Source organism: Pangasianodon hypophthalmus, chromosome 10, assembly GCF_027358585.1.
Source record: "Pangasianodon hypophthalmus isolate fPanHyp1 chromosome 10, fPanHyp1.pri, whole genome shotgun sequence".
NCBI classification, from domain to species: domain Eukaryota; kingdom Metazoa; phylum Chordata; class Actinopteri; order Siluriformes; family Pangasiidae; genus Pangasianodon; species Pangasianodon hypophthalmus.
Window position 1 is genome coordinate 5,367,364 of NC_069719.1, and position 27,484 is coordinate 5,394,847.

A 27,484-nucleotide genomic window follows, 5' to 3' on the forward strand; every position below is an offset into this window, starting at 1 on the left:
ATACAATTATAAACAAACCGATCAAAGTGCACGGTCTGTCACCAGCTAGTGGAATTTCACCATAGAAAGGAATTAGGTAGAAAAATGTTAAATACAAACCAAGCTCTCACTGATAAACGTATTCATCTGTCCTAATGTTGCTTTACAAACACCACAGGCTTTATCTTGAGATCATAAATGCCTACTTAACCATTTTCCTAGTGATAATACTTGTTGCATATCGTAGCACACTGTATAATGAATTCCAATCTCCATAACCTGCTCAAAACATGCACCCGGATATGAAGTTCTGTTCCCTGAAGCATTTGCAAAGATTCCATGCACACACGTGCTCCAGAGCACAACCAGTAATTTGTCAGTGCACTCTGCCAGGTCCAAGGCTCATCTGAATTCAGATATGCTTGAGCAAACTCAGAAAACGGGAAAATGGCCAAAGACAATATATCAGAGCAGGGTTTCCCAAACAGGGGTTCATGGTGACATTGCAGGGGGTTCGTGAGACTGATGGAAATGCCAGAGGCACAAGGCGGGGGACACCCTGGACAGGGTGCTAACCCCATTGTAGGGCACAATTGCACACACACTCACATAACCATTCACACCCTATGGACAATTTAGAGATGCCAATCAGCCTATGATCCATGCCTTTAGAATAGGGGAGGAACCCGGAGTACCCGGAGGAAACCCCCAGAGTACACGTGGCGGAGGCGGAATTCAAAAGTTAAATTTGAATCATATATATGAAGTAGGAATATAAATTAATTAAATGCCATTAATATATTGTTGCTCTCATAATAGAGGTTGATTGAATTACTCATGCGTCAAGTCATGAAATAATAGTTCTCAGCACTTGAGAGCTAAACATAAATTAGTGTTTAGGTAGAAGTATCTTCCTGGCTAGAAGTATCTTCATCTTTAGAACTCCTTAAAAGGCATTTCAAATAGACAGACACAATGTCAGTAGAAAAAAAAAATCACAAGATGAGGAACAAGCAAAAGTTAAGCAACAAAATCTCTAAAGCAGGAAAGTACAGCTGTCAGTACAGCGAGGAGTATTTAAATTATGGATTTATGTGCATGAACAGTAGCAAGGCCAAGCTCTTTCCCACGTGTATGATATACCTGAAGCAACTTCCTAATGATAAAATGAAGCCAGTTTGCTCAAAAAGACATTTTGGAAAGAAAACATGAAAACCTGGCCGTAAAACCATATTTTAAGGCAAAAGTGCACAGATTAAAACAGCAACAAAAAGCTGTAAATGAGTAGAACAGACTTTTTCAACAGACAAATTTTCACCCAACATTGGCCTGCTTAACATCTTCAGGGGTGCTAGACATAAATAATTTACATTTAAGTGGTTCGGCTGACAAAAAAGGTTGGAAACCCCAGCAGCAGAGAAATGAAAGAGAAGAGGGTTCACTCTCAGTGTGTTGTCGTGTAATGATAATCACTTTCACCTTTGGAGAGGTGTTTCCCCTTCAGGATGATCGATCAGAGCGAAAGTCTGCAACTGAGCTTTTTCCAGCGAATAACCCACTCACTACTACGCTTCAGTCAGCAGGTGTTAACCTTCAGTGCAAAAAAAAAAAAAAAATGCAAAAGCCTTCAACAACCAAACTCTTGACGCAGATGTGTTAACAGAAAGATGGGAGCATAAACAGGGCGAGTTACTGTTGAACGTAGCTCATTTCCGCTGATGTCTCTGTCTGAGAAAGAGCTTATTTCCCTTTTTTCACAAACTACCGGTACACACACGTATGAAGCAACAGCTTTGGCCTCATCATGAGAGAGGACTTTCCTGCACATGCTGTTTCAAGGTGAAGTGGTGTAAAAAAATAATAAAAAATCTAGATATAATAAACGTATAACTCAACATTACTTCCCATTTTCAAAGAGTCTGACATTAAATGTCATAAAGCAGAGCAGCAGCAGTGAAAGTAAACATTACTCAGTTCTACTAGATTATCTTTTAGAACTAGCTTCACAGATCACTCAGCCTTCACTGGTTTATTAATGATTTATTCTGTAATTTTTTCTTGTTCTAGTTTTATTTTTAAAAGTTATTACCTGGAGCATGAAAAGTGAGAACGTTAAATTAGCGAGGCCACTTTAACACAGAAAATCAGGAATTGTCTGAAGCTAGAAGAAGAAGAAGCCAGTGAAATTCTTTTCACTAATAGAGTTTAACAGATTTCACTAACATATTTAGATCTATAGTGTTTCAAAGTTTATATTACTTTGTCTAGTAAATATCCATATAAATGGTTTGTTTTTTTATTTCCAGACTTGCACAAGAACCATGGGTATACATGCTTTTTCAGTGGTTTTGCTTATGGAAATTTCTCTGTGATGTCTCTGCCACCAGCAAGTCTAGTCCTTCATATTACTACTTTGCATGCCTCAAAGACCTGTAAAACAGCCCTTGACCATGTTTGAATCAATGGCAAAATGTCATCAGTTCATAAATAAATCTGGGCAAATCCTACATTTAAGCACTTATTTCTGAGATATTGCACTAACAAGAATTTCCTACTCATGGACAGAGACAGAGGGCAAAATTCGTAGATAGCTAGAAAATGGGTCTCGAGTCCCTGACTGTGAATTCTTAAAAAGCATCTCTGTACAAACAGGAAAGAAACTATGGAAGAAAAACTATTTCGGACATTTGACCTTGCTGTGACTTTGACCCCGTTTGGATCAAAAAGTTTAGTCTGCTGGATACAAGGACAAGTCAATGTTACGTCAACCAGTTGTTATTGAAAATCACAGACAGATGCATATAGGACAAAGTTACAGGACTGTACCTAATGTCTTTTACAAAGAAATTAACTAATAATTGTGATTTATTTAAATTAAGTTATGCCAGTTTCTCTCCACTTTCAATTTGTTTCCACAAACTCACAATTGTGCGACTGGTGGGTCTCACTTTAGGATTGTAGCACGGTTAAACACAGGTCTTAACAAACCCCCTGGAACCATTAAAGACAATCTATGTAGAGTAGTAAATTGCTTCGTAATGTTTTTGTTGCCTAAGAAATGACTACAATGGCCTAGGACCATTTCTATACTTATTTACCCTAAAAATACCAGGATCTATGACTATGCTGCCATGGCCTCATGCCATCCCAAATAGCAAAATATCACTAATGTTAGCTAAATTAAATACCTAGTCAAATACAGTCAGCTCCAGAATTACTGACACCCTTTGTAAAGATGGGGAAGATGTCTTTGCAGTTAATTAGCTTAATCTCTTGCTGAAATTCTAAAAGAAATATAACCTTTAGCTGAAGTAAATTTGTTCAAGAAAATAAAAAAAGAAATACCCTCATCGAAAAGTATTTTTAACAAAACCATTTTGTCACATTTACTGTCACCCCTAGAAATTCTTAGGAATAAAATGTAACTGTAGCATGTTCCCAGTTAGATTTTACTTTAAGCGGAGGAGATATGAGGAGAAACAGAGGACAAATTCCCTTAACCATTCATCAGTATGGGGAAGATCAGAGGATACATGAACTAAACAAGACAAAAAAGTGCACTGACCAACGTGAATCAGGTTATGAAAAACAGCTACATGCCTGAAAATGCCTAGGGCAATAATTAAGACGTTTAAAACAAACAGAGCTGTAATGAATCTGCCTGGGAGAGGATGAAAGTGTATTATGAACCTACGCACAGAGACGAGGATGATTAAAGAGGCAAAAACTTCTCCAAGGATCACAATTTGCAAAAGCTAGTAGAAAGTCTGCAAATCTACCATTAGACACCACCTCCATGCCAACAAACTATTTAAAGGGTGAGAAGAAGAACGCCTACTATTCTATGCACCTGGATTTCACTAGACACTACTGAAACTTTCGCTAGAACTGGGTTCTAAGGTCAGAAGAAAAAAAAATAAAGCTCTCTGCAACAAACACATTAATCTAAAAAGAAGCCTGGTTTAAAAGAAAAGAACCTAATCCTCAGTGTTAACTGTGGGGCTGTTTTTCCTCTACAGACCCTGGAAAGCTTGTAGGGACTGCATGAAATACCAGGAGATGAAAGTCTAGCTTCAAGAAGCTACAACTGGCCTGTGGTTGGATCTTCAAGGAGGTCAATGATCTGAATGATACATCCAAATCCACACAAAACATATTAAGTAACCATGGGATCAAGCTTTCGTGGCCGTTCCCAGTCCTCTGACCTCTTCAGGGAAACCTCTGGGGTGACCCGAAGATAAGAGTCCCAAAGAGAGGACCCTGGAGGACGGGAAGAGATTCTGTATTGAGGAGGGTCTCACATTGCTTGCTCTGTAATCTCAAGCGTTATAGAAGACTCAGTGCTGTTATACTGGAAAAGGGAGGTCGAGCAAAGTATTTGTGATGACAATAATTCTGGCACGTGATCTTCTTAAAAAAAAAAAACAGATATTTCTGTTAGGATCGATGTTTCCATCACTCATCTTTACCAAGGGTGCCAGTAGTTCTGGAGCTGACTGTAATAATGTTCATCTCGTACCTCGTGCTTGATCAACGTCATTCTCTCCAGCAATCATGAAGAACATTTCTGGCTATTTCACCAGAGCTTCACTGTTCAGCTCTATAGCTCAGTTATCGGTATAACAGGGTAAGATTTCGTATCATGGTATACCGACACACCACCGCATTAAAAAAAAAAAAGACAAGCGACTGCGCAGTGCATTGTTGTCAGTATATTGTTGGAAAATACGCTAAACTATCTGAAGTACTTAAAAAAGAAAGAATGAATAAAATCGCAATGACAGAGTCTGACTATTTTGGGGAAATGAGTATGTTAGCTATGACTAATTAAAGGAGAATCGTATTTACATGAGTTTTTGGTTTAATACACCTCTCACACGATTTTCTAGAGGACAAATGAAAAGTTAAAATTTTGATTATTGCTGAGAAACCAAGCTTCGACAAAGAACCGGTTTAACATAACCTTCAAACAGCCAAGAAAGGTAACGACTTTGGGCAAAGAAGGCTGAATCTCAAACGGATTTACAATGAACTATGTAGTGTGAACAAGTGGCCATTACTTTATTTCTAATGCAGTGCACCTATGTAGGGAAAGGAGAGCCATTTTGGACACGACCCAACCCTTGGCAACAGAGCTAGTTGGCTCGGAAACTTTTAACTCAGGAAAATGATTTTCTGAAAACATGGGAACAAAGTCGGTTAAAAGGTATTTGCTAGAGTAACCGAAAAACGTAAACTGTGAAAATAAATAAATAATTAATTAAGTAAACGTCAGCCGGTAACAGATGTTAGCTTAACTTCTCATCTCAGTTCAAACGAAATATGAAAATGTGTGTTCGCTTCTAGTAAATCTAAACACGGGAAAAAAACACACAACAAACCGAAAAGTCGTAGTATAAAATACATTTTGACTTCATGTTACACTTTCTTTAAAAAAAGAAACAACCCGAATTACCTTTAGAAACAGCGGCGGAGATACCTCCTTACATCCTGTTGTTGTTACAATGTCTCCTTCTCCGTCGTCAAACTGCCTGCGCGCTCGCCAAGGCACTCGCAGATGTCGCCTTCACGCTGTGCTGGGTAGATCGAGACAAAATTACATCACACTCACTCAACCTCTACCAATCAGAAAACCCAATGCAAACGATATGCTACTGTTGACTTTGTCTACCCTGCATACACGCCACTACACTGAGCGAATCGTGGGGCTCACCTGGGTGGGAGGTGATCCTACACGGCTAAATTCATTGGTTAATCTCTTACATGGGTCATTCATCAGTCATTTAACTCAGTTTAACTCGTGCTATAGTTAAAGGGGGGAAAAATCCACTCTGAATACTATCAGCATTTAACAATCTTCAGTAGTGTCCAGGATTTTGTTTGTAATGAAATTCTGAGCTTTATTTTTATCTTTATTTTTTAACTTTAAACTGGCATATTGGTTGAAGGTTTCCTACACTACCCAGAGTGCTTTTCGGCTACAGCTGATACAGCCAGTAAGAGCTAGTGCTTCATCTCTGCCTAAAGAGAGGAAAGAGCGATGCAGCGGCGCTTTAGTACTTTAGTCTGTCTAGCTCCCTCACCTCCAAGTTTCAAGATTCAAAGCTTTGTCACAATTGCTTTATTGGTCACATGCACATTCATAGCAAATGTGCAGTCAAAGACAAGACTGTGCACAAGACTGTGCGTACCAAACAAGAAATAGACTATACAGACAATATATAAAGGGTATAATGTAAGGGGTGGGGGGTGGGATAGTGTAAGAGGACACATGCAAGAGCATACAAATAGCACACATATGAGAAGGTATTATGTATCTGTGTACCTATATAACATATATATATATATAAATATATACTAAAAGTGAATGTGCAAATATGTCATATTTTACATATATGAGTTATGTCCTGCTGCTGTGTGTGTGTATGTGTGTGTGCGCATCAGTGTTAGGAGCTGGAGTTGTGGTCAAGAGTTCAGGGTTTATGTTCTGGATGTCCTCCAGGCTGGGCAGTGCTCCTCATCTGCATACTCTGCTCAAACAGATCAGTTTCCAAGGGTTCAACTTTCAAGCTAATAACACCATCAACACACCATCATCTCGGAGATCTCTAACTAGTCTAACTAGACTACACTGTGTCCTTGCATTCTGAGACTCTGAGTGTTTGCTGTCTACACAACTTCTACACTGGATTTCTAATTAATATGACATTCACGTTGAAAATGACACTGAAGAATGATGAGTGAGAAAAGAAGCTCTTGCTCTTGTGTTTTTTGGAGCTAAATATTTTCTCCAAGCAACAAATTATCACCAGAATCACTAAGCACACCACAAATATTTTAATATAAATGTATTTAATGTGTTTCCGGGTGGAGGTGATCAAAGCTATCTTATTAGGTGAGTCATAAGGCGAGCACTATAAAGTAATACTGAAAGAAAGCACTATAAAGTAATACTGAAAGAAACTGTTATGAATATTGAAAAATAAAAAAAAATGAAATACATAAGTGTTTGGGTGTAAATTAAATTTTCTATTTTCCAAGTGTTAAAATGACATCTTCTATTTATAGTACAATATTTGTAGGATTACACAACATAGTGAAAAAAAAAACATGTTTTCCAGGTTTCCCTACTGATGTACCTTGAGACAGTGTCAACATCATCCTTCATTCTTGCCAATGGTGAAAGCAGCAAAACCAGATTTACAACAGGGTGAAAAAGTCAACATATTACTATGCTATGTAGAAACGTGTGAAACGTTGATTGGTATACATTAGACATAAAGAAGTCTACACACCCAAAAACCTGTGGAATGACTTGAAGAGGGCTGTACGCTGGAGATCCTCTTCAATTTAATAGATCTGGAGCATTTTTGCAAGGAAGAGTGGGATAAAATTGTCAAATGAAGATATGCCAAGGTGGACTCTTACCCAAAATGGCTGTATCACAAGCAAAGAGGGATGTGCACATTTTTTCTTCTTCTTCTTTCTCCCCTAAAACACATTAAAGGTGGATCTTAGCTGACTTTCATTTTAGCTAACTTTCATGACTTAGCTGACTTTCATTTTCAGGGGTGTGTAGGCTATGCATATCCACTGTAGTTGACTTTTAGGTTTAGGCTTAGTACTTACAAAGCAGTGCTTGTTGTAGCATTTTGCTCTGTTTCAGGTTCAGAAATCTCCTACATCAGCATTTGAGGCCCAAGGTGGAAGCTAAAGTGAAACTGTAGTAAGGTATTAGTCAGGCTACGTCCTGGTCCGTTGTCATGTCTTTCAGAGTACACACAGCATCAGAGTGGGTGTGAGTTAGCTGTCTTTCTGAAATAAAACTGACACACACACATACGCACTCCTGTTTTTTTAATCCAGACTGCTTAGCACAGAACAACACTTGAGTAGGTGACATTTGAGTAGATGGACACCGCCACTGAGCTCATCTCGCTTGACTTGTAGAGATAGTAATTAGTAAGTTTTGACTTGTTGATCTGTTAAAGGGAAAATCATAAGGCTATTCTTTGAAACAGAGCCTTATTTCACATTATGATATATAAATGCAACTTTACCAAAGAAAGAGATGAACTGCATGTATGTGTATTGCTATACAGACTGTATTTGGCTCAAAGCTGATGAAGTGTGGATAAGGAATATCTCTCTCCATCTCTCTCTCTCTCTCTCTCTCTCTCTCACACACACACACACACACAGCTACCCTTATGCTTCTCCTTCTCACATTGTGCAGGTGAAAACAAACCAACCTGCCCCCCAACCCCCTTCCTATCTCTCTCTCTACATATTGTTTTTTCTGTCTTTTTTTCCTGTGTACCTATTAAGAATCTAAATTAGGAATCCTTTTACAGTCTGACTGAAAAAATTCGTCTATGCCAGTCCAATTTTCATTTATACAGAGCTTTGTAAAGGAACATTATGAAAATAATCCTCGGTGCCTGCTAGTGTGCCACGCCTTTTATTATCATAGCCTGAGCATTTGTGAGAACGAAGGAAGACTGACCTCTTTATCATGGGAGAAACACAACTGTGCAGAATGAACCAAACTTACACGTTACTGTATGCAAGTATCAGAAAGAACATACACCTAAATGTTGATCAGCCAAGATCTACTCTGGTGTCTGAAGTTTTTTCACTAGTCTTTCAGTGGTGCTACGAGGCTGAAATCATCACCCACTCCCCTCAAATCATGCCATGCTGTTCAGTATCTTAAATGCAATTGATTGTGTTTTCTGATGCTTAATGACACAGTAATCTATAAAAAAAATAGGCAAAACTTTACAAAAGAGCTGGAAAAAAACAGCAGTAGCTGCATTTTGAAGCCAAATTAATTGGTTCAAATATATATGTATATGAAATGTTTTACTACAGAGCTGTTTTGGTGTTTGAGTCAGAAATAAGCTGTGTTTGAAATAGTCCCCTACTCACTGTTCCCTACACTGGAAAATCAGGAGCACCACACAGACATTGTTATATGGATCATTAGCTAATGCGCTATCCAAATAATTATCTTTCTGTATCAAACCTAGAGATAATAAAGCACCTGAGATAATTATTAACTGAACTAGTAGGTGAACATGGAGCACCAACTCACATATACTGGATAAGCTCTTTTGTTTTGTTGTAAATTTAGGCAATGGCTTTACTCTTGCAAAATAGATTTATTGAAATAGCAGGATGATTCTACTTGTTAAAGATGTACTGTATGTAGACAATTGTATTAAAGGAGACCGTCAGTTATCAGGGGAGGCATGGTGGCCGACTCACACATCGAGCTCAGGTTACTGTCTGTGTCAAGTTTAACATGTCCCAGCCCACCCTAAACCTATACCTAGGACCTCTAACACCCCCACCCCCACCCCCCACCCCCCACCCCCAGCGGTATCTGTGTGGGTTTTCTTTTGGTTCTCTGGTTTCCTCTCACCTCGGTGAAACATGCAGATTAGCTATGATAAATTGCCTTAGGTGTGAATGGGTGTGTCAATGTGTATGTCTCATCCAGGGTGTCTTCTGACCTCACGTCCAGTACGCCAGGGATCTGCTCCAGATCCACCACCACCCTGACCAAGATGGAATCGGTTTCTGAAGATGAATGAATAAATGATCAGTTATCAGCAGTTATGAGGATAAATGGAAATGAATCATCTTAATGAAGCACAGACACAGCAGCACAGTAACCTTAATGCAGTAATATATCTGTCAAAGCACATTTGTTTGGCCTTTATGATTTAGAGATTATTTATGGCTTTCTGATTTAACAAAAATTTAAATAGATTTTATAATGTATATAAATGCAATGCAAAGTAATGTTAATTTGTTAATTAGAAGGTAAGATTTCATGATAAAATTTCAGCCTTAGTTAGGTAAAGAAGAAAAATCCCTCACTGAGCTGTTTAAGAGTTGAACCAACTGATCTCAGTGAAAACAGCCAGAATTCCCATCACTAGTCTGATGGATCATTGCCTTCTTTGCTCGCTGTATTCCTCAGACCAAGGCCAAACCAAACAACATAGCGGAATGAGGATTTTTTTTTGGCCACTAGGGTACAATGTATATTGCAATGCATTATGGGATTAAAAGAGTGCACTGGATATTCTCCACTAGGTTTTTGGACACCACTATAAAATGGCTGACACTGACACAGCTGAAGTATGAGCTGTAAGATACCAAACATTCAGACTGCTCTCAGTCAAGGTTATTGCCAGGATACATAGACACAGTGGACCTGTTTCTGTGTGTTATTTACTGAATAAACATACTGAGACAAAACAGGTGTTGGTTTTAAGAGCAGGTTTGGACACAATTACTAAAAGGACACCTAAAGCGTTATGCCACTATAACACTTTAAACGACATAATGGGGGAAAACAAAATATTTTAATCTAGAACCAAGCCAATATTAATTTTTTTTCATCTTGGCACAATCAGCCTGTTTGTATTGGAATATTTCACATTAGTTATTCATTCATTCATCTTCAGTAACCTTTTTATCCTGGTCAAGGTCACAGTGGATCCGGAGCCAAACCCGGGAACACTGTGTGACAATTTCTTTGGTCATAAAGTGGTGATCGTTTTTGCCAAAATAAAGTACACACAGATTCCTAACTGGTTTCAAATTGTCTGTGAATGTCAAAGATGAAACATTATATCTTAAAAATCTTCATCAGATCTGCTCAGTGTTTTTAACTCTCATTCAAATTTTTTTGGCTATAATAATAATAATAATAATAATAATAATAATAATAATAATAATAATTATTATTATTATTATTATTATTATTCATTCTTATGAAAGAATTCAAGTAATTACTTAAAATGTGTATGGACAATAATTTGATCATGAGTATTAATAAAAATGCAAATGATTTGATACTTTTAAAAATTTAAAAATGTTGTACTTAAAGAATGTACCTTGAGTGCATCTTGTAATTTATTTATTTATTTATTTATTTATTTATTTATTTATTTATTTATTATTTATTTATTTAAATTATATATGTAATTTAATATATATCTTTCACTAATTCATTTATTTAAATCATGCATCTACCATTTATTTAAAAGGCACCTCTTAGGAAAACTGAAAATAGATTTTAAAAAAGTAATAATAATAATAATAATAATAATAATAATAATAATAATAACATTTTCTAAGTAATTACATTAATAATTATTACTTCTGACTATCTACACTATGCCTTCTGAACTTCTTGACCATTTTTTGACAATATTACAATATAACATTTAGAACATTAAGAACAATTAAAATGATCAAAAGGACAGAACAGAATTTTGTCAGTGGCTTGTGAGCTTGGTTTGCAGCATTTGCAATTGTTTTTTAGAACTGCATCATTCCATGCTTTCAGTGAGGGAGAAAAAGTAAGAAGGTGTGGATTTTTACTGAATGATGGACGAAACAATAGCAGAAGGCAGCATGATGAGAGGCTTGTTACTGTGATTAGATTAATTAGTTGCTGTGGAAGAGGATCATTTGTGTGATTAGATTAATTAGATGAAATCAGAGAGGTTTTCTCCTTTCTCTCATTTCTCTTATGCGTCTCTTTGCTGCTAATGCCTGATTTTGTCTAATCCGTTCATGTTGAGTCAAAACTTCTCATCATGCAGACCTGCAGAGCCACAGAAATGTACAGTTTAGTGGTGTTTTTTTCCCCTAATTACACACCTGACATTTCTAATGTCTGATAATAAGCTGATGAGCTGAAAAAGGTGTGTTAATATGTGTTAGTCCAGGACAAGATGCCACAACAAAACAACACAACAAGAACAACAACACATACTGTTCCACTTATTCATATCTGTATTTCTATCTGTTTGTATCAGCTGTGTTGTTTTGTCTGAATATCATTTGCAGAAATCTCAATAAATGTAAGATAACCTTTTTAACTTAAGCACAGCATGTGAAAATTGGTTTGACCGGTTTTGCTTTTGCATGTCAAAGTATCTCATATTTGCCTAGTATAGTTTGCCAATTCAGGTTAATTTCCACTTACAACAAACCTTTTTTTTGCTAGTTTAGTGATGGGCAACAGTGGGCAAAGAGGCAACAGTTAACATGTAGTGACAGAACAATCGTACCTACTGTATTGCAGAAAAACTGGTAGAGAATAAAACACTTATGGAGACAATGTTATAAGAAAAATAATCAGTGACGGGGTGGTGAGATGCAGCCTGAAGTGATGAGGAGTTACTCTTACCATCAGGAAGGTTATTAATTTCCAATGACAGCATGCTCTGAAGTGTTTTATTCCACTTATAGCACAGCCAATTTGAAACCACTAACAATGTTTTACATATTTATAGATAAATACTAATGTTTGTGCCATGTGTTTCAGCTACAGTGTGTATATTCCACGAATCATTTAGCTACACGGGTAATTAAACACTGCTGGATAAAATCTGATTTTGGACTTTATCCTTCAACCCTTAAAACTCCCTGAGAATGTCCAGACTTACATTCCACACTTTCGTAACCACATTTCTTTCCTGCCAGGTGTTAGTCACTGAATAGCCTAAATTCAGTGACTAACACTTGGCAGGAAAGAAATGTGTAACCATATTAGTTACTGAATAATTGCCTTAATATTATTCAATTTAATAATATTCGTTCTTTGTTTATAGTGAGTAACTAAGTGACTTTGCTCAGACAAATGGATTGAATCCAAATTCTTTTGTGCAGTTTCGGCAGCTGTTGTTGTTTGTTTTTTGTTTTTTTTTCAGTCACATCCATGTAGCTCTTCAGGTGGGGGTATGGTGGAAATCCCAGCATGCTCACTGTGCCAGAGAGGAGGAACCCTGGAGCATATACTGAGCTTCTAATGCTAATAGCAGATGCCATCTGCTCGGGGATCATTTGTAGTGAGCAGCAACATGGAGAGAGACAGGCCATTGCTTTTGTCAGGGCAGGAGACAAGTCACAGACACAAATATCCAAATCAGGCAAACCCCTTGCTACTTATTACAGCCTGCAATTTCCCAGACACCATTACAGTAACAACATTCAGGCCAGACATTGTCTTGATGTCAAAAACCACAAGGAAAGTGATCCTGCTGGAGCTCACAGTTCCCTTGGAAGTACAAACTACTCACACACAAACTCTGTTAAATGAGCTGGCAACGATGACCCCATTGTTTTTTACATAGGTGTGGTGTTTTGCACTAATGCATGTACAGTTTTGGTTGTGTTAGGTAGACATGTCTGTGTGGTGTGAGAAATTCATACGGAACCAGTGGCACTGAGCATGCATTAATGGTGCCAGTGGGGCTTGCTACAGCCTTAGTCAGTAGGGAGGCCTGTATGGTTCTGATTGTGTAAGATGTCTGCTATATTGAAGGACAAGTGGGGTAATCCGTGAAACACTTAAGCTACTTGGACACAAGCCAAGGCTTATATCACTGATAATGTGTCCAAGTTGCATTGTAAGTATGATAAAACCTGGTTTTAAATCTGATTAAAATCTCTGAACATGTCACCCTAGACTATGAACACTCTGTCATTTGGATTTCAGGTAGTTTTTTTTTCATTTGGTGTAGCATGCATCTTGAGAGCAAACATTTGCAACAAGAACAACAACACCATTTAAAAAAAAAAAAAAAAAAACATGATGGGCCGAGTCAGAAGAGGGTGAGGGCACCTGGGAGGCTCGTCTTCTTTCTTTTTTTTTTTTTAAAAAAAAAAAAACATTTTTCATGTTGTTGCTGTCTGCAGCAAAGAGCCATGAGTGAACGTTTCACTGCCTTATATAAAAAATAATCCATCGGATGATCTTCGCACTGGTAGCCAGTTAACTAGCTAACTTTCACCAGCCAGCATGAATCTGACAGCAAATGTCCTCCTGTCTTGTGAAATTTGCAATACAGACACTAAAAATCTGATCTAAAATAAAGCACTCTCCTTCCTGCACTTTTCCTTCATGGTTGTTTTTGTCTATTGTTGTTCTTGCTGCAAATTTCTTACATCACAAAGCACCAAATCACAATTTCACTGTTCAAACTGAGTTACAAGTACTGAAATTTTAAATGGATTTGAAACTACGTACAAATGAAGCTTGAATCTGATTTCATATGGTGTTTTTTTTTTTTGACATTCAGACTGCAGAAAATCCTACCTTGATCAGGTAGGATTTTCTGCAGTCTGAATGTCAAAAAAAAAAACTTGTCAAATAATGATCTGAACTACCTGTTTGAACAGTTTGCATCTATGTTGTGCATTATTCACATTTCTTAACATCTACACTATGGGTTTAATGCAATGCCACTATCTGTACCTGTATTAGGAATTAAAGTGAGTGTGGTCTAAATGGAAAGTTTTTTTGTGAGCTCATGTATGAAGAAGAGGGTAGATAGCGCTTTCCTCTGAGTGTGTTACACTGCCCTGTGACACAGCATGAGCAGCAGTTTGAAAAGACGCAGGCTGGTTTCATGTGTCTCAGAGGAAGCCTGTGTTAGTCTGGTAGCTGTTATATGATAGGGAAGATGATGAAATTAGGGAGAAAATGGAGACTAGAGATGTGCACGCTGGACTTTTTTTTAAATTCCACTCATGAAATTATTATTTTTGTTTGTACGTGCCAGTGGCATTATCTAACAAATTTATTTGCTTCTATTAAATATATATTATATTATATACAATATGATATATTTAAAATATAAACAAACTAGCAGCCGAATTTGAACCACTATGACCCTGACCATGCAGTAACAAGGGATGAATGGATCATATTCACATTAATGAATGCACTCTTTCTCTGTCCCGTGAACTTCACAACTGATGGCTCACTCGCATGAAAGTAAAAACCTCTAGCTCACATGATTTTTTGTTGCATGCTGTGGGATCCTATCCCTAATGCACACCTCTACTGTCAACCAGATTTCTTTAAAAAAAAATTTTAAAAAAAAAAGAATAGTGCTCCTCCTGTTCATTATCTGTTCTTTCCAAGTGTGTAGTCCTTTACAACATTTTATGTATCATTAAAAAGGCTTGTAATGATCTTCACACTAATTAGATCCTTGAAGAAGTTGTTTGGAAGTCAGAGCCCCAGGTGAGCCCCATTCAGAATGATTTTACTAAGTTTCAGGGAAAAGCCCTCGAGGCAGTCAACCACAAACTCAGATCATTGTGAGACATTGTGAGAGTGCTTCTCAGAAATGGCTGAAAGTACAGTATCTAAGCCCTCACACTAGGTTTTCATTCTGATAAAGCCATGAAGAGAACGCTGTGTGTTGATAACTCTCGTTCCACACTATCATTTTACATTCTCAAGTTCTGATTAGAGCTGCATTTTCAAGCACCTGGATTATTCTCACATTATGCAAATGATTTACGGCAATCAGCAGCACAGCTCAGACAGGAGTTTAAATAATTCCAGGAAATACCAGGAAAGATTTTTTTTTTCTTGGGAATTGCAATGCTGGGAATTGGGAGTGAACTAGAATGGAATATACTAGAAATTTGTTGCTATGTTGATTTGGAAATGTACAGTAGTTTGCAAATATCTTAGGCAAACTTTTTGTATAAAATTTAAAGCAGTATTTAAGACAAAGGCAAATTATGATTTAATTTTTGACATGGTAGTTTTAGTTGTTACTTAATATAGTAATTCCTTATGACACATTATTTTTGTAGACATCTTTGTTTTACAGAATTTCTGAAGACTTTTGCACAGTACTGTATTGCTAATATATTTCATTCTCTGTGAGAAGATGCACTGTTCTTTAGGAACAAATTCCTCCTGTTGCAAAAACTTCAGTTCAGAACATTAAGATCTTTCTGCTTCGTGGTTTCTCTTCTGTATTAATTATCTGTATTCTGTATCTTTTCTCTCTTATCCATGGTCTTGGAGTTAATTTGGGTTAGAGATACATTGTTCTGGAACAAAGGGCAAGGATTAAAGTTACATTTAATGAGAGAAGACAACAAGATATAATCAGGATGTAACAAAATAGGCCTTTCATATCTGTGTTTTTAGGACAAAAGCGTCACACAGAAGGGAAACATGTGACCTACTTCAGTTTCTTGCTCTACTGAGATGTAGAGGGAGAAGAAGAGATAAAGAGAACGTTCAAATAGTACTTAAATGTTACCATGAAGGACAATTAATAATATCAATATTCACACATACACTTGTAATTTTTGCTTATCTATAGAAACACTTCAGTACATGGTGTCACATATTAGACATTAATTCATAGCAGTTATACAGCAGAGAACTGGCCACATTAGCAGCTTATTAGTGCTTTATTTAGTGTTATCATATTATTTCTTTAAATTAAAAGTGTCACCTGCTTCATCATAATTGTTGTTTCTGGAAATGTATATGACCTTTAATGAAGTTTTTCCAATATTTTTATTTGGTTACCTGCCAGTTCCCACCACTCCTGCCAATTTCCACTCACTATCTAGTTCTCTGTTATCACATGACATCGACCAACAGGGGAGAGTGAGTCCTAACAACTGCTTCTTCTGAGACACATGAAGCCAGTCACTATATCACAGCTTAACACACTCAAAGGAAAGCACTACCTACCCTCTTCCACATATATGAGCCCACAGACACCCATGATTGGCTAGTGTCGCTGTTATTGACAGGGGAGAGAGTATGCCCCGCCTACGCAGAGAGATTTTAGGCAAATTTTGCTCCTGTGGTCTCCTGCAGTTAATACCTACAATATAGAGTCAGATTGGGTGAAGGCTACATAAAGTTGCCACATACAGAAACTGTTGCATTCACCATTTATATGCACACTTATTAGGCATTAATTAATGTCTATTATACCACAGCACTGCAGAATTCTCATATCTGATTGTTCAGAAGATGTTAATTAGTGTTCTATAACAACAGCTCAGACAATAATTCCAGCTGGAAGTCAAATCACAGGTTTATATTGATGCACAGTTTCAAATATGTTATGTTCAGTAAGCATTTTTTAGAAGGAGTCACCAGTGTCGATGCTTTGAGGTAAAGTTTTGACCATGGGAAAGTAGGAAGGAGTAAGTACTTTGCTCGTCACAGTTTCTCAATAAAGTGCTGCACTTTTCTCTCTTGTTAACTTCAATACAAAGTGAGGCAATGAGGTTTATAGCTGCTATAAAGTAAGTGATAACAGGAATTAACTTGCTTCATGGACGTTCCAACATTTTAAGTGTACCTATAAATCATTAAAATTATGACATGTCACTGTTCAATAAATAAAACAAATTGTAATCTTTTGCAAATTGCTTAGAAAAACAAACCAAAACACATTTTCACATTTTGTGTACATTTAGCAACATTTTGTTTTATTTCTTGTTGTGGAGCTTTCAGCAAGACCCTTAAAACGTAAGATGTATTAGATACTTTTTTGCTAATACCTCGCCTTTTTTGTCTTCGTGGGTAATCCACAGCATTTCATCAGCAGCTTAAGTCCCACACAGCAGTTCTTTGTGAGATCTTCAGTTACTGAAAAAAGTTAATATGCTACCTGTTTCCTATTACACAACAACAAGGAACTGGCCACAATAACTAAAAGTACTGAAGACTGCTCACACACATTTTTAGCAAACAGCTTTGATCATTAACGATGGGTTTAAACATTGAAAGTAACTTTGGAGGTCACTGGAGTTTCTGGAGCTCTGTTTGATTTAGTTCTAAGACAATAGCCTACTGTGTGTGTGTATGTGTTTGTGTGTGTGTGTGTGTGTGTGTGTATGTGTGTTTAGCTCACTGTGAGGAATAAAAAAGTCAAATACCCTTAAAATCCCCCTGCCCTAACAAAAAGTTTATTTGTTTTTTTTTTTTTTCAAAAAGCAAAAATTTTATATTTCCTTAAATTAGATTATCTTGAAGGTTGACACTTTGAGTGAATCCAGTATATACTTTTATATTATTTTATAATTTACACAAATAGGAATAAAAATATTTCTTAAAAGTGAGATTTTTTTTTACTTTTTTGAGAAATTCTATATGAAATGGAAAAGAATAGTTCAAACTATATACAGTATACAATATGATACAATATATCACAATTCAGTGTTTATATACATTTGGGACTAGCATACAAAATAGTTTTCAAACCAGGAAACAATCCTAAAATATTCCAGAGAGATTAATTTTATATTTGTATCAGTTTTATTTTTATTATCATTTATATTTTTTATTTATCATTTATATACTATTCTAAATAATAACATTGAAGCTCAAACCATTTGTTCTTACTTTAGACATAATTCGTGTCCTGTAAACTCATTTATAAGACAACAGAGAAGAGCGGAATGGTATCACATAAAATTTTATTATTTTAGTATTTATACAAAATATTTATATTTAATATTTATGTGTACTAATCATTTGCATAAAATAATTAACATGGATGCAAAAGAAGTCTCGTCATTTTGTCCTAATATATATTTACAGCACACTCTGTGTATCTCTATGTACTTACACCTTATCAGGTACCATGTAGGCCATTTGAACGTATCCAGTTACAGACTGTAGCTCATATCTAGTGCACATATGTTTGTCAGCCACCTCTGCTGCACTCATCAGTGGCCCAATATATCCAGCTATTAGCAGTGCTGTGGTCAGAAAATGTTTAACACAGTGTTTAAAAACCAAACCCCCAACAGCACTACTGTGCGCGTGAGCAACCTGCTATCTTATTTAGGCCAGGTTTTAGCTATGTGTAAAAAGCATGTACACACAAAATGACAGTTTCTTTTCAGTTAGATTATTGAAGTGACTAGACGCAGTTTAAAAACAAACCTAAACAAGGCTACAGAAAACAATTCCCTTTTTACTCCGTTGATAAATTAATGAGGACAAACAGAGTCACTGATGTAAAGCAGCACCCTTAGAGAGAGGTCTGGAGCACAGCTGAAACACGCTGATCTGTGTCAAATATTGTTGTGGTTGGCCTGGATATTGCTATATGAGATCACTGAAGCCTGTTTTTATTCAAATGTGGCAGTTGTTCTGCTTAAAAAACCAATGCTATAATGCTAGTGCAAGAATTTGAATAAAGGAAGAAGGCTGCAGGCTTTCATTACAGCCAAATTGGAGGCACACTTCATACTTGGTTGGAGACTAAGATGAACTGATTGAACAAGTGAAGTGATCTGGTGTGGCTCCTGCTTGGTTGGAATGAAAGCCTGCAGCCACAACGGTCCTTTCTGGATAAGACTGAAGATCCCTATTCTAGATGTTGTGCAATCGTCCATAGAGTTCTTACTGCACCTAGTGGTCAAAAACTGTGTTAATTCATTAATAGAGGCACACTGGGGCAGGTATCACACTGCCCCATGCTTGGTGGAAGAGCAGCAGACAGAACAGTTAATGACATTGCCAGATTGGGCTACTTTAAAAGTACTCCACAACCACCAAGATCTGGTTTTATAGCAAATAATCAGAATTAAATCTAGTAAGTACAGATGGTATGTCTATGATGTACAAAACCATTTCTATTGTAAGATATAATGCAAGAGACAGGGAAGAAGGAAAGGGGAATTATGGAATGGATAATGTCCATACATCAGAAATGAGCGTGCACCATCGTGCTCTTGTTTCCCTACACAAAAAGACTGTGGAAAAATGACTTTTTGGGCTAGTTTCAGGTGTTTTGTGTGTTTTTTGAGATGTAGTTATGCTGGAAATTTTGCTGAAACCTGGCAACCCTGGTTAATGATATTAGCTCTACTGTGTTTGTCTTGCACATGCAAAACACACATGCTGTATCAAACCCAGTTGAATAAATGTATGTCTAAAACCACTTAAATCAAGCTGTTAGACTGTGCGCTGGATGGCTGTATGTTGTCGACTCTGAACAGTGTATTACGGCGTTCAGGAGGACATTAATAATGACATAGCCTCAAACAAAATGATAAAATGATACAAAATGATACAATTGTGATTATTTACACTAAAATACATTTTAAAAATATACAAATAAATAAATATTTAATATCTTAATTAGCTTAAAAAATCAATTTAAAAATATTTTGAAAAATATAAAATAATAAAACATTTTGGAGGTGCATTATATGCTTTTTTGTAAAGCAAATTATGGTCCTGCACCTGTCCTTGTCCTTTGTCTCAAGCTCAAGTTTTTGAGAGTGAATACAAAGCACTTCTTCTATAAGTCGTGCTGGATAAGGGCGTATGCTAAATGCTGTAAATGTAAATGAAGAATGAATCCCTGTGTTTGCCGTTAAAGTTGCAAACTTGTTCTCTATGTCTATGAGATTCTTGTCTCATGGTGATCAGTGTATACACTGCTTTGTTTGTGGTCCTTCTTTCTGAAACCTCAAATAAAAAGACTAATCCTTCACATCTAACCCCAACCCAGCAGTGTTTTAGCTTAAAACACAGTGAATATCAGACAATTTATAGTTTAATGCATTGTGTGGAAGTCCCCTTTTTTTGCACTCACACAAAGAGAAACACAGTAACTGAATGTGAAATCTAGTGAATGTAAACAGTTATAAACAGTGACAGAAACACAACTGTGCCAACAGAAACACAACTGTCCCAGTGAGACCTTCAGTATATCTATTTATACACTCTATTTACATTCTCTCCCTATTTTTACACTGGCACGAATCCTTACTTTACAGTAGCAGTGTTCTCACAATATTTTTTATATATGAAGTACACTGGAGATTCTAAGCAAACTGTCTGATCTTTATTGGATAGTTTTATGATATATGTATATCATATTTTTTTCTCACTCTTGTAGGATAAATGGATGAAGATGGCTTACCTACAACCTTTTTCTCAGCCTTTCCATCTCACCTCTCTTCCAGGTTCATTCTTCCTAGCAGCTTCCTTTCTTCTTATATTTGTGGAATCTCACTGTGTCACCTCACTGTCTATGTAAAATGAAAACTAAATGTTAGCAAAGAGAGAGATCCTGGCCCAAGTTCTAGTGCCAAAAGCCTCAAAGGTAGCTAACATAGCAAAAAAAAAAAAAAAAAAACCCTCAATTTGGTTCATAGGCCACTTGAACAGGTTACACAATCTGTTTTTAATACTTAATTCAAGAAAACTGCATCTACAGCAATTCATTAGCTAGAGTAACATTAGCTAGCCTGCCAAAATGGAAACTAAAACTATCTAAGGTGTTCTGATTATACTGCTCTTCCAGATGTTCATTTGTCTCTTGCATTTTGCTTGTCATGTCATTTCTATTAATAATTGAAATTAACAATAAATGGGCAGTGATGAATTAGGGGAAAATGGCAAGTGCTCAAGCCCCCAGAGTCATGAACCAGAAAAATAAAGTCAGAGAAAATAGCACAGATCAAAGCCACAAGAGGCAAAACACCTCTCCTGTGCATTGCTAATCAGTTACCTGTCTTAAAAAAATTAGTCCTCCATTTATTCCCAAATTTTGCATGTTTGCTTTCCTGTGTTTCTATAAAAAAAAATCTGGATATGTTTTGGCTTGTTTACTTTCTGTTTTCTTGCCTCTCCATCCAGCTCTGACCACACCCCCAATATCATATCTGTTGCTCATATCTGTTCTTTTAGACCTTATTAGCTGGCGTACTGGGACGTCTGGCTTGTGTAAATGGTTCTCAGTGTTCTCTAGTCATGTCAATTTCTAGTGATTTTGTTTTCCCTTACCAGCGCATTACAAATATGATTATGGGTTTACCTGTGATGGTAATCACATATGCATGTGATTTAGATTATGATTCTTAAGTACACCTAAATAATAAGACACAGTTACATCCCAGAGTCTCCACATTACAGAAACCAGACCAAGACTAAGACAGTGTTGCAGCAGAAAAATCCGATTACTGTATTTCAGTAAAACTGGCCTACAAAATCATTTGTGCTGTGTGTTTGTCCATCTCCTATCCCTGATGCAGAGCAAACATTGAGCCTTTGTGTCTTGTTGACTTGTGTGTTTGTGTGTGAGAGCCTCTGAATACAGTACAATATTTAATGTGGTGTGTAACCATAGAAACAAAAGGGGTAATTATTTGGAGAAGGGCAGAACGACAGAAACACGATTAGGAAACACGTTTTATTAATTTCTTTTGTCAAAAATTTAACACATGCTAGCATTATTCCTAAATGGTAAATGCCATATTTTTGTGGAACCTCTTAAAATAAAGCAGAAAGTGTACATATCGATCACATTTTGATTGTTTTAAAACTCTGTCATTGTTCAAATACTTCCGGACCTAACTGTATATACTGTATATATATATATATATATATATATATATATATATATATATATATATATATATATATATATATATATAGTATGACATTTTTAAGCTATAATAATTGTGTCATATACAATTGTATACCACCAGAATAAGTGCACATTTAATTCATCAATAAAGATCCCTTGAGTTGTGTGTTTTTTGTCTTGACGTACTAGCTTTCCTCTAACAGGGATTTAGCTCTATGGTATTCTCAAACTCTGACCTTTTCCTATTACAGCATGAGGAAACATGTTTCGAGGAAGAATTACACAGCACTTCTTCTATAAGTCACTCTGGATAAGGATGCCTGCTTAATGCTGTGAATGTAAATACAGAATAAATCCCTATGTTCGCTGTTGAAGTTTGTTCTCTGTCTATCTTTATGACCTGCTTTCAAAATACCTAGGGTGTACTCCTGCCTCTCGCCCAAATATTCCCCAGATCCACCACAACATCAACCGGGTTAAAGCGCTTGCCAAAGATAAATGAATCAATCTTTTAATATCTTGGGATCAATCAAATAGATTGTTTTACTTTTATTGTTTTGTTATTATTAAATACACTTACACTGTTTTCTGTTGTTATTAAGTACCCATCTTACACTGTATAGCAACGGCAGCCATTTTCATCTACAGTTATGCTTTTCCTGGTGCTTTCTGTGTGAAAAAATACAGAACTTGGCAGCCTCGGTTGTTCCAGAAGCTCCTGGGATTGTATTTGTTCTCATATTGATTGGGGTCTGTTTGAAACAGGAAGCCCAGTGATGCTAAGATAAATACAGTAAAATAACAAACAAACAAATGAACAGACAAGCAGGAGGCAGGAAGCCTTTCTGGTGGAGAGCTCTATAACTGTCACACACACACACACACACACAGGCAAAACAACAGACAGATAATAACAGAGAGAGGAAACATTGTCTAATGTAATATAAAACGATAATAGGATATTAGGAATGTTTAGTACGAGTGAATCTCGATTTTTGGTGACCACAACAGAGCTGATGAGAGCTCATCAAGAAAACCCACTCAAACACTCAGCCTTTTATTGGTAGCCCTCAGTTCACAGAGCTTCTAACACAGTAATCACCATGTCTGCATCCCAGAGGGAGTTCTTCATATGTATGTTCACACAGTAAGACTGTCTGGTTCATTACTGTGTTCACAACTAGTTTCTCTATATTAAACGACGCTATTTCACACAGACACACCCAGACATTTTCATTTTGTTAAGGTCATTGAGTAGGTCAGTGTTAAGTTGGTGTTTGGGTCCAGTTTAACTCACCACTGTGTAGGGAGTACATACGGAACAGTCTCAGTGCTCATCTGACACTAATGATCTTGCTGTGTGTGTCGACAGAGCTGAGATTGTTGCATCTATTCATTCCCTTCAGCATTTCCTAGTAGGTCCAAATGGGAGGAGATTAGAGTCTGTAGTTTCCACATTGACAAATAATTGAATAAGAAAGCAAGAAATGGCAGGGAGAGAGACAGCAGCAATCATTAGCTGTATAAATGTTTACCATATATACTGCCAGTAAAAAGCTGTTCAACCCACATGTACACTCTGCATTAACATTTCTGTTTAAAGTTCAAAACGTCAATGCTTTAAGTACTTCAAACTTTAATAGTTCAAAACTTTAATAATAGTTCAAAACTTTAAATACTCTAAAATTAGAACTGAGAAATATTTGTGATCTTGTTTTTATTGAAACAGTCTAATTAGACACTTGTAGCAGATAAACGTATATTTGTGTTACAGCTGATAATAACACTGTCTAATATACTGGAAAAAATTCATGGATCAGTGTATTTAAATTAAAGGCAGAATTTTGACTTAAGTGAAATAGATAAGTTCAACAAAAAGTGACTAGGTAAATATTAGCAGGTTTATTTTAAACTCATTAAATACATTGCAAAATTACATAAATATACATTTGCAAAACTCATTTATTGAGTTTTATATCGATACCGATACTCATCTGATATATTTTTCTTTAAAAACAGCTAATCTTTAAAGCATGAGTTTGTTTTTTGAAAGGGAAGCACTTCACTTAAAAAATGCAGGAAAAATAACATAGCTAAAAAACATGACTTAGATAAAACTGCAGCTTTGTTTATTCTGTTAAACCTATTCACACAAAAATCACGTACATGGCAAATATAATGAAGTATAAAGTATAAATATTATAAAATTAATACTAAACAAAAAAATATATACAATCAAGTCTCTTTATATGTAAAGTTTTCCAGTTCCAAAAAAAAATATCCAAATCCAATTCCAATCTTTTCCATTTGTTACAACATCAGATCGAATTCGTTCTGTTTTTCTCCAATATCCAGTACACCATTTTATATTAGTTTCGGTCCTGGTTATCGGGTCGGTGCCATCTCTAATTAGCAGTAATGGGTAAACTGTAATAAAACATAAAAACTATATTCTCAAAAGCTTTTGATTGGCAGTGTAATCACTAAGCTGTCACTTCCTCAGCTTCAACCATATAGATACAGTAGGTGTACAGTTACTGACTGCAGCCCACCTGCTGCTGTTCATAGTTTCTCAGCCTCAGTCTGTCAGTGCAAACGGCCCACCACTGAGCAGATATTATGACATGCTAGTGTGTGTAATGCTGGTACGAGTGTATCAGTTGCAACAGCTTGTGTCATGTTTCCGTGAGTCTACCCTCCTCCAATAATTACACCCTTTTTATTTCTATGGTTACACACAAGTCAACAAGGCAGTACTGGTCACGTGTGTGAATTAGCTCTGTGCCTATTTATAGTGTAAGGGACTAAGTAGCTAAGAAGACTGTGTGAGCTAAAATTCCTGATCTTTAACAGTATTCCCATTTGTCCCATGCAGCTATCTAACTCATGTAGCTGTACACACACACACACACACACCACTCAAAGAATTGCATTCAAGTAACAACAAATGTGAAAATAAACAAATGGTATTCAAAAATTAAAAATCTCCTTCAAAATTTAGATTCTGCACATATCAGTGTTTCTATATGAAATCCATTTTTATGTCGGAAATCACAAAAGTTACTACCTATACTGTATGTAAAGGTTTACAGCTAGCTAGTTTAGCTAACTTGATAACTCACCAGCTAACCAAAACTTGCCAGTTGCTATATCATTTATTTTCTTTTAAGTTTTTTTTGTTTTTCAGTAATTTTAGTGTTCTTAGTTGCTGTCCCATTCCCTTGAATTTACACTCCCATGCACACATATACACACACACACACACACCTTCCATCAGAAGGACCCCCACTCTTGGGAACAAATTTGGATGTCTATCACCATTAAATAGCTTATTATTATTATAATTAGCTTATTATATAGCTAATAATTGATATGACTATATGTTGGTTATTTAAACACAAATCGTACAGGTGTCAGGTTTAATAGACTCAGAGAATTAACATGTGTGTGTGTGTGTGTGTGTGTGTGTGTGTTTCAACCTGCATACCCTGTTGCTCTCCAGGACGGGAATTATAAACCCAGAGGTGGCGTATGAAGCTATCTGAGTTTTCATTCAGATATCTGTTTGGATTTTGTATTACAGATAATTGCTTCCCATATGCTTCCTTTTTTTTTCCTCCTTCTCCTCATTCAGTACCTCGTCAGGTCCTGCCCTCTACCAGGCTTCATCAGGTGACACAAACAGTGCTGAATAGGCAGCATTGTGCTGAAACACTACACCTGCACCCAGCAACGGCTCTGTGGGGACGTGTACACGCTGAATACAGGGCTGCTGGGAGAATCTTCCGGACTAAACCACAGAGAAAGAAACTGCGCTTGAAGTTATTTCTGTATGTTCTCCAAACTGGGTGTCCTTATCTTATATTATTCATAATTTTATTTAGATTCATAGTAAAAATACTTTCACCATCAAATTCATGTTGGCTTGTATCTCCAAGCTACAAACTAATGCATAACCAAATTTACTGTTTATCACTAACTTGGACATATTCCATATAAAGGAAGTAAGAAAATAATAAACTTTCACTTCCTACCAATCTTGACACCTTTTTTTTTTTTTTTTTTTTTTTTTTAAAGACACTTATCACCATTATTTTTTCAGACTGATTCTATTCTGTAAAATAATGACTGTGTTGTAAAGATAGAACTCAGGTGGTGTAAAGTAAGGACAGACTGATGGCCTGGCTGTAAAATAATTAAGGGATATATTATGTCCAAATAAATTTTTAGTATCAGGTAGTATCGGGTACTATCAGGTAGCTTGATAGTAGTGTACTATCAATTTAGGGCCAGATAGCACTGCATTTTACTTTGTGCTTGTGTATTCCAGTGGGTTATGTGGTTTTGTTTTTGTAATGTTATAATTTGGTGAGGTCTGATTGTTCTTGTGGCCGGCTGCTCCTGATATAAAAACCATGTTATGTTGGTGTGTGTTAGCGTGTGTTAATTCAGGACCAGCCAGGTGAGGAGACTCTTCTCTCTGCACAGCTCTTGGCATTGCAGGGCTTTGTAGTGATAGGTCTGGGGGTCACTATGCTTTAGGTGGAGCAAATATTTGATAGCTCTTTTCTGAATTTTGAGCAGAATTTTGAGTAGGAGTCAGAATCGGCCTAATTCAGCTCTGCAGCCGTTGTTTGTCATGTTTCCGTGAACCTGTAGGATGGATTTGCAGAACTGTCTATGCATAATTTCAGCTGGGTGTTTATCCCATTGTATAAATTTTTGGTTTGTAAGTGGCCCCTAGACCTCACTACTATACAGCAGAATTGGTTCAATTACTGATTCGTATAATCCGAGCCAGATTCAAATTGGAATTTGAATGTGAATTTGTTTTTTTTAATTGTGTAGAACACCCTGCATGCTTTCTATGTCAGCTCATTCACTGCTGGATTGACATTTCCAGTGGAACTAATTTTCAATTGCAAGCAACTGTATTCTTTACAGTTTTCTATTTTGTGTGTCCCTAAAGTGAAATGTGATGTGTTTTCTTGACACCTGGATCTTTTTTAAAAAATAATAGTTTCAGTGTTTTTGAGGTTGACTGTCTTGGCCCAGGTCTGATAGTACTGCTGCAGCAGGTGCAGGTTCTGCTGTAGACCCTGAACACTGGGGGACAGCAGAACCAGGTCATCTGCATACAGCAGGCATCTGCATTTTAATACTACACATGTTGTTTGTGTACATTGATTTGATGATATCAAATGTTTTACCCCCTACACTACTTTCAAGAATTTTCTAAAGTAGAACTTTGTGCCAAATACAGACAAATGCATTTTGGAAATCTATAAAACATGAGAATATTT

The 27,484-nt window shown here is 36.5% G+C and overlaps 1 protein-coding gene across 2 annotated transcripts in view; it reads right to left on the reverse strand.

The window, feature by feature from the left end:
- The window catches only part of b3gnt2b (UDP-GlcNAc:betaGal beta-1,3-N-acetylglucosaminyltransferase 2b), a 28,755-nt gene extending 19,199 nt beyond the window's left edge, over positions 1-9,556 (reverse strand). Inside the window, exons 1-4 of one of the 2 annotated variants that reach the window (XM_034308331.2) lie at positions 9,498-9,556; positions 7,609-7,805; positions 7,408-7,470; positions 5,435-5,555 (exon numbers count right to left, since the gene is read on the reverse strand). The gene's annotated coding sequence lies outside the window, so the exon portion shown is untranslated. The other variant, XM_053237595.1, reaches the window with a different exon arrangement.
- Positions 9,557-27,484: the final 17,928 nt, after the last annotated feature.